Source organism: Rattus norvegicus, chromosome 13 (assembly GCF_036323735.1).
Source record: "Rattus norvegicus strain BN/NHsdMcwi chromosome 13, GRCr8, whole genome shotgun sequence".
In the NCBI taxonomy this organism is placed as follows: domain Eukaryota; kingdom Metazoa; phylum Chordata; class Mammalia; order Rodentia; family Muridae; genus Rattus; species Rattus norvegicus.
Window position 1 is genome coordinate 16,531,557 of NC_086031.1, and position 9,013 is coordinate 16,540,569.

Consider the following 9,013-nt stretch of genomic DNA (forward strand, 5'->3'; position numbering starts at 1 on the left):
TATATTCTAAAACACACACAAATCAGTACCAATTAAATACAAAGTCAAAAGGGAATATAAATTACAGTTTTTGTTTTCAACAGATGATAGTAAAATACTACCGTCAGCTCATCACACACACAAACAGCAGCTTTTCAATAGTCCCCAAGGTCTTCCTCACAAATGCTAAGGACTTAAAAAAAATACAGCAGGCTGCACATGCTTTCTCTCTTTCTCACAACACACAGGTAGCTGTACACAGAGGTCCATTGTACAGGCATCTACAGAGTAAGTACATAAAATATATTTGTAAAATTTTTCCACGCATGATCCTACAATATCTCTGAAATGATACTTTGAAAGGAAAAAAGGAAAAAGAATGACAACAGAGTGGTCCATATTTAATCCCCCTCAAACAAGGTGACATGTAAACCTATGAACTTGATAGCTCAGTCTTTCTCTTCAGCATTTTCTAGAGTTGAGCAAAATGGCCAACCCACACCACAAGAGAATCTAGCAATTCTGAAACAGAATGATAAAGAATCCGCCAATCAAGACTCTTCCCCAACTCTTGGTACATTGTTGCCTTGCTTGTTGTGGCACTGCCTTGTGCACCCTACATGCTTGGACAGGTGCCAGAGCCGGAGCCGCTCCAGACTCATGATGTTCTCGACCTGCAGCACACCCCGAGTGTATTTCTCAATGTACGTCTCCCCATCCAAAGTGCCCTCATTCTCACTCCAAGCTGCCAGGAGGGCCAGTGTTTCCTGGCCCTCAATCTCCTTGGTGGCCTTGGTATATTGGATACTATCTCATAGGTCACGCCACAAGAGTAACATACTGATAAGTGATATTCACCTCTTCAAACTGTGGATGAAACTCTGCTTGTTATAAATCTTCAATCTGCTTCCACAACACTCACTCCATAGCGGCCAGGTGGCTGAGATGAATGGTGGTCTTCACAATCAGGTAGAGCCTTTCGTTCTGTGATGTGACCCGGTTCAGGTGAAGAGAGTCGTGCACCTAGGAGTCCCAGGAGGCTGTGGCTGAAACCTTGTCATCACTGTGCTTTTTGATGGGCAGGTAGAAAAACAGGCTGTCATGTTCCTTGTGCAGGATGGATTTCACACACGACTTGTGGGGGCCCAACAGCTGCTCATTGGCACTGAGGTCATCCGCGATCAGATCCAGGAAGAGAACGGGCATGTGTGTTTCCATCCCAGGATGTGGTCAGCAGGTGCCCCCGGGATCCCGCTGCCGGGGTCAGGTACCAGCACAGCCATCCTCTCCTCCATTAGCACCACCCACTGCTCCACCAGCCTGGCTTCCCGCTCCATGTTGTTTTCTGTTTTGTCCTTTTTTATTGCTGACTTTTTACATCTGTTCGTCTAAGTATTCCCATCGTTTAATGAGTGCATCTGACCATCTCTCTCTTACACATTTCAAGTCTTCCTCCTGGTAACTGTCCAGCCCTCTTTGCAGCTTGGTGGATCTGGCAGTCACACAGCTAATGGATACTGATAGGATGGCTTCAACCATGAGTGGCAGTGTCCCCGAATGCTGCAGAGGTCTTACTGTGACCTGTACTCTACGGGAGTGAACCTTTCTGAGTTGGAAGACACCGGCAGTGTTGACATCCTTCGTCTGGTGAATCTCCACTGCTCGTTCAGTTCCAATATGGAGATCCACATCTCTATTCTCCGGGTCACTTCATTCCACCTGTCGTGTAATGTCCTTGTCTTCGCGTGGAGGGAATCGACCTCCCAGGTAGGACTTCCGTTCCCAGCACACCTGTGGCCCCACACTTCATTTGCTAGTGTGCCATGAGAAATGAACTGTAGGAACTCTTCTGTGACAGTTACCACGTAGTCTTTACAGTGAGAGAAGGTCACTGTGTAATGGGCATCCTTAGACTAAGGGGATGACACGTCCGCGTCCACCACGGGAGCAGCCACTGCAGACTCACACTGGTCCCGGAATGTGTACTGAGAGAAGACAAAATTTGAGACGCTTATGGGTAGTCCAGTTGCCTTCTTTTTTTTTATTTTTTTTATTTTTATTTTTTTTATTTTATTTTATTTTTTTTTATTAACTTGAGTATTTCTTATATACATTTCAAGTGTTATTCCCTTTCCCGGTTTCCGGACAAACATCCCCCTCCCCCCTCCCCTTCCTTATGGGTGTTCCCCTCCCAACCCTCCCCCCATTGCCGCCCTCCCCCCATAGTCTAGTTCACTGGGGGTTCAGTCTTAGCAGGACCCAGGGCTTCCCCTTCCACTGGTGCTCTTACTAGGATATTCATTGCTACCTATGGGGTCAGAGTCCAGGGTCAGTCCATGTATAGTCTTTAGGTAGTGGCTTAGTCCCTGGAAGCTCTGGTTGCTTGACATTGTTGTACTTTTGGGGTCTCGAGCACCTTCAAGCTCTTCCATTTCTTTCTCTGATTCCTTCAACGGGGGACCTATTCTCAGTTCAGTGGTTTGCTGCTGGCATTCGCCTCTGTATTTGCTGTATTCTGGCTGTGTCTCTCAGGAGCGATCTACATCCGGCTCCTGTCAGTCTGCACTTCTTTGCTTCATCCATCTTGTCTAATTGGGTGGCTGTATATGTATGGGCCACATGTGGGGCAGGCTCTGAATGGGTGTTCCTTCAGTCTCTGTTTTAATCTTTGCCTCTCCCTTCCCTGCCAAGGGTATTCTTTTTCCTCATTTAAAGAAGGAGTGAAGCATTCACATTTTGATCATCCGTCTTGAGTTTCGTTTGTTCTAGGGATCTAGGGTAATTCAAGCATTTGGGCTAATAGCCACTTATCAATGAGTGCATACCATGTATGTCTTTCTGTGATTGGGTTAGCTCACTCAGGATGATAGTTTCCAGTTCCAACCATTTGCCTACGAATTTCATAAACTCGTTGTTTTTGATTGCTGAGTAATATTCCATTGTGTAGATGTACCACATTTTCTGTATCCATTCCTCCAGTTGCCTTCTTAATTATCACCCGGCACGTCAGCTTTTTGACCCGGTGGATGACTTCCCCGCTGCTCTCCACCACTTCAAGACTCCCACTCTCACTGTAGCTCTCGGAAGAGTCATCCTCTGACACGAGCTCTGGAACAGTTCCTTTAGCAAGCATCACCCCAACGTGGAGACGCCCGGCAACCTCCCCCTGCTGGCTGATAATGGGTACTGCATATTGAAGCTTCATATCACAGAAGACATTCCAAAAACACGTTAGCCACACCTATGAGGTTGTGATTCTCCTGAGCTTCATAAAAAGGGTCACCTCATTTCCCATAGAGCCTCTTAGCCTTGGGGACATTTTTCTTCCATTCTTGGTAAAGGTTTCTCATATCAATTAACTTATTTTCCAGCTTCTCGGTGGTCCAGACCTGGGTGCTCTTTCCTTTCCTCCTGGCCTGGATGGAGGGCTCATTGACAATTGCTCCTCTCTTCCTGTTGGCACTGAGGTTGGCCGCAAGGATCTGAAGAGTCACTTGGTAGTCAGTGAGTTTGCTCATCTCCTCAGCTAGGAAGTTGGCTTCCCTCACCAAAGTGATGGCTTTGACCAGCTCTTGAAGCTTGGCCAAGCTCTGCCTGTAGAGTTCATCCCTCTCCTCAGCCCACTGGGTCACTTTCTGCTGGGCTGTCAGGCTGCTGTAGGTCAGGAGGTCAGAGGCGCTGCTGGGCCGCTGCCTCCCTGGAGAGAGCTGCTGAGGAAGCTGCTCTAGCTCTCGCTCATACAGGAGCGGCTGCTCCTCCAGGGCCGTCCTCTTCTCTTCCAGGTACTGATTTTCCACAACCTGAACCACATTTTGAACTGGATCATTGCTGTTCAGTGTTTTCATAATGACTTCCATCTGTGCGAACTTGTAGTTATAGTCTGGATCTAAGGAAGCCTCGCTCACAGCATCTAGGTTCTGCTCTGCAGTGCTGGTTTCTTTCTCAAAGTCTTTCAGCCAGTCCCGCTGTTTCCTCTTAGGCAAGTTCATTCTGAAAAAGTGGTTGTTTCCCCCATAAGACCCTGTCACAGTGCCACAGCTAAGTAGTTTTGCAGACCATGGTGCCATTCACACAGGACCTTGCGTTTTCTTTGGGCATGAGAGTGATGTCTCCATCCCTTGCAATGTCGATCTCACAGTTCTCGGGCTGAATCCCTATTCCAAAGAACTGGATGTCCTGAGAGGTATTAAGCACCCACCCGGGTGCGATCCTTTAAATAGTAAACCAGAGGCTCATTGAGGGCAGGATCTGCATTCAGGTTGATAAGGCAGCACTTGTCATCTCCCACTTTGATTCCAGAGGTCTCCAGGGTGATCCTCATGCTCTCTAGCTGCCGCTGCCTCTCCTGTGCGATCCCTTCCATTTTTCACAGCTCCTCTTCCCATGTCACTGTGAGCTCCTCAATTTCTCAGACTCTTTGAGCTTCTCCTTCGGCTCGGGGGCTTCCATGGCCTCAACCTGTGAGAGCTGCTATCTCAGTTTCTCCACTTCCTCTTGCAGCTCACGAATGACCTTGGCATTAGGGTCCTCATTCAGGACAGAGTAGTTCACAATACTCTTGGCTCCGTCTGCATATCTTAGCGTGGACAGTGTCTCCTCGTAGTTGTCTGGGGCTGGGCTGATGGTCGCTATCCTAGAGGTTTGGCTGTTCCCTCCTAAATTGTCCTTAATAAGCCAAGTGAGGACCGAATCTCGATAAGGTACAAATTTGTTTTTGCCTTTGCCAACAGCCTGGTCAGCCAGTGGTGATATAACCAATCCCAAGTTTGTAAGCCATTCGTTAATGTTGCTGCCTTCTTTCAACCGCTCCAACACAGCTCCAGTCTTCGACACCCTCTCGCTCCCCATCAGGTATACCAGGCTCACCTTACTGACTTTCTCCCCGGAGTTCCCAGACTGTAGGTCATACAGCGTCTGTGTGATGATAATATTGAATATTGTGTTCTCTTCGTCCATGGACCAAAAGCAAACACCTTTCTCCCTACCGCCACTCCACAAAGAACTCCAAGACGCAGCGCCGGGGCGCACAGGCCATCCCAAGGGAGCGCGACTCAGGGCATGGCCTGACCCAGGGAGGGGTGGGCGCGGGACCAACTAATTTTTTTCTTAAGTTATATTTTTTCAAACACTTTTTCACAGATAATAAGAAAAGTACCCAGTGTATAGCTCCTTTATAAAGCATCGTTTTAGCCCTGAATTAGTTAAGAAGGTTGAGGCAATATTGAACATAATTTAAGAAACTTGGCCAATTCTAAGTGACATATTTCAGTTGGTTTATTAGAATAATAATGAAATAATGATACTTCGTTCACCGTAAAATATATTCTCAGAGATAATATGTGCCCTGTCTAAAGCTTATGTAATAAAATATAAAAAAGCCATTAGCTGACAGTAGTTGTTTTAGGAATTATTTAAAGTTCTGGTAAAATGAATGATACAAAATCTACATATAGAGATATACAGTACTATATTCCTTAACTCGACTCAAGTCCAAATTCTATCATAATATCCAATTTTTAAATTCTGTTCAACAGTAAAACGGGTCTTCCTCAGAGATTAATGTCTGTGCTGGCTAGCCTTCTGCCCCATAATGGATACCTGGGATTCCTAGAGTATGAGAACCCAAGGCCTATTTTAAAACTATGAAACACTACATGGTGAAGCAAAAGTTCTAACCTCAGGGCTCAGGAATAAACGTTTAAGAAAGTTCAGAGTTCTGAGATTCCCTGTGTACTACATAGTGTTTTGGCAAAATGGCACTAAGCAAAATCATCAAAGAAGAGCAAGATTCAACTAAGAAAATGCCGCTTTAAGGTTGGGCTCTATGCAATCTTGTTTGGCATTTTCTTAGTGACTAATGTGGGAGGACCCAACCCATTGTGAGCTTTTTAATCCCTGGGAGAATATATATATTCCAATAAAGAGCAATCCTCTATGAACATTGCAAAAGCTCCTGCCTCCAACTTCCTTTCCTGTTTGTGTTCCTGTCATGAGTTCCTTAATTAATCAACTGTGATTTAGAAATAAAGACTCAGATGCCATAGCATGAATGACTTCATGCCTCCAACTAGAACTGCCTGTTTATTATAGGTTTCACCATGCTGTAGAATATAGTTATTTTGATAAAGGTTAAGATCAAATGTGTAGAAGTAAGAGAGTACCATTGATCTATGTACTATTTTCCCCAGTCAAAGATTGAAGTGATACCATGGTAATGAAAGATGCCAAAAAGAACATTATCAAGGGGGAGAAAAAAATCACCTTGCCTAGATGAGTAAATTATGTAAACCAGTGAAATTTGGGACTTCTCAATTTTTTTTTAAAAGGAAAAGAAAAGCTACATCTATGAAATGATATAACCTACCACTAGATGAAATTTAATTAAGTTTTTCCTTAGCAGGAGAAAATGTAAGGTTCAATCCACTATCACACACACTTAACATAATTAAAAATTGAAGATTAAGTTATTTACTCTTTTGTGCAAATATGTGTTATATGCTTATGTATGTGATATATATGTGTGTGTGTGTGTGTGTGTGTGTTTGTGTATGAGTATACATTCTTATTTGATTCTGCATATATGCATATATATTTGTTGAATCCACAAGTCAACATTAGGTGGTTTCCTCCACTGCCTCCAACAATTGCTCTGACCCTGGGTACCTGTATACTTGAGATCACACTAACTTACTTAGACCAATTTGCTTGTGATCCCTATGTTTCCTTTTCTTTCTTTTCCTTTCCAGTGCTCTGGTTATTAATACACTTCTCCTCATATGGGTCTTACATGGTTCCTGGAGAACTGAACTCAGAAACTTAGGCTTGTGTGTCTATCACTGTATCAATGGAAATATTTTCCCACTACTACTATTTCCAAAAGACATAAAGACCATCAGTGCATTTGATAATGTATGTATATGAATGAACTAATGGAGTGCATATATCATGTCACTATGATCATAAATTTGAGAAAAGTCTCAAAAGTAGTGACAGGCCAAAAAATTGAACAATATTAGGTTAAACTTATAATGTTTAAGGGGATGGTGGAATAGTTCAATGGGTAATTAATTCATGAAGCCAAGATTGGCCCACATGATAGAAACAGAAAACAGAACAGTTTTCACTCTCCACACATATGCTGTAACATATATTATAGATCTATATGTCTCTCCTGCATATCTTTCTGCATATCGTTATATTAAATATTATTAGAGGAAACAAAATAGGTTTTTTTCTTTTATATTTCCTTTGACTCTTCCCCACACTGCGTGTATGTGTGTGTGTGAGTGTGTGTATGCGCACGCGTGCCACCACACTTATATCAATGTCAGAGGATAAATTGAAATCTATTTTCACTCTCCATCCTGTGAATTGTAGCTATCAAAAGTACATTGGTAGACTTAAAGGGAAACACCTTGATCTACTGAATGATCTAACTTGGTCCTGAGATTCCTAATTTTATAAGATAAAAAAAGAGAAGGTATTCATGTAGTAAAGAAACCTGTACATAAACTTTGTCTAGTTTGTTTCCAAGTTTAGAGGAATAATATGAAACGTCTGTATTTCTGTTTACTTGCTTGATTTTAAGCAAAGTAAAATAACTTTGAGTATTTATATTGTGAAAAAGTTATTGAGGCAAAAATATTTCAGACTTGTATTTGGCCACATTGTACCCATATTCTATCATAAAATGTAAGCTAATATGTTCATGATCCAGAATAAAATGAAATATATTATAAAGTTATAAAAGGAAATTTGTAGAAATTAAACCTTTTTTAATTTTAATTGGTTCTCTTCCTCTTTTCTTTCTGTGTGGTGTGTGTGTGTGTGTGTGTGTGTGTGTGTGTGTGTCTGTGTGTGTCTGTGGGGTGAGTATGCTTACAAAATGAGTTCAGAGGACCATTTCCTGTGGTCAGAAGTCAATTTTTTCCTTCCACTTCATAATTTATGCGAACGAACTCAGGCATTTAGCTTGTGTAGCATATACTATTGCATGCTGACCTGCAGACCTATCCCATAAATCTGAAAAATCTTTTTATAGTTGACATATACTCATATTAAACAAAGCCAATGCAAAGAGAAAAACACAAGAACTATATTAAAACTAGCCCATTATACCAGAAAAATGAAAGGATGAAATAAACAAAACTTCATTTTGAATTTAAAACTGAAAGTAATAATAGAAAACTTATGAATTTGCATATGATGAATAGTCAGACAATTTGCATTTAAAAATGAAACCCTATTTTTATATGACATTATCACTCACATTGAAAGTCTTATTCTTAAAATAATAGTTATCTCACAAAAACTTTACAATTATTTGCTTTGTGCAAATGTCCTATTTGATGCCTCAATAAAACAGGAAGTGTGGGGATAGATGAAGTAGGAGGACCTGAAAATGTACTATTTTCATCATCTTCCCTGAGGAGATATAAACTAGTTCAGTGCCATTTCTGAAACTAATAAATGAGGAAACATACAATTTAAATTTTTCAATAATGTAGCATAGAATCTTGATTTTGGAAAACAATGTTTATTTTGATTACACTGTTCAGATTCTGAATTAAATATTGAAATAGTCTGTAGAGATGGTTTGACTATTATAGTGCTTGTTTTACAAGCATGTGAACCATACAATTTCTAAGAACTGATATCAGCAATGAACTCTTGTGAACTTGATACTAAGTAGTCACAGACTGAAAGGGGTTTTGGCCACTCAAAATAACCAATGACCTTCAGTCTGAGTGGAGATGCTATGTCCAAAAATAATGTAGAGTCCTGCCACAGAATGTGTTGATGAATTTCCATATATTGAACCATCCCTGAAACCCTGGAGTGAAGCCTACTTGATCAAGAGGGATAATTGTTTTATTAAGTTCTTGCACTAGGTTTGCAAGAAACTTTTTGAGTATATTCCAACAATATTCATAAAGGAAATTGGTCTGAAGTTCTCTTTCTCTGTTTGTTTTTTGTGTGATTTAGGTATAAGCATAATTGTGGCCTCTTAGAACAAATTGGTTAAAACCAGATA

The 9,013-nt window shown here is 41.6% G+C and overlaps 1 pseudogene; it reads right to left on the reverse strand.

Annotated features, from left to right (window-relative positions):
* Positions 1-530: 530 nt before the first annotated feature.
* Positions 531-4,935, reverse strand: Kif13a-ps1 (kinesin family member 13A, pseudogene 1; annotated as a pseudogene).
* Positions 4,936-9,013: the final 4,078 nt, after the last annotated feature.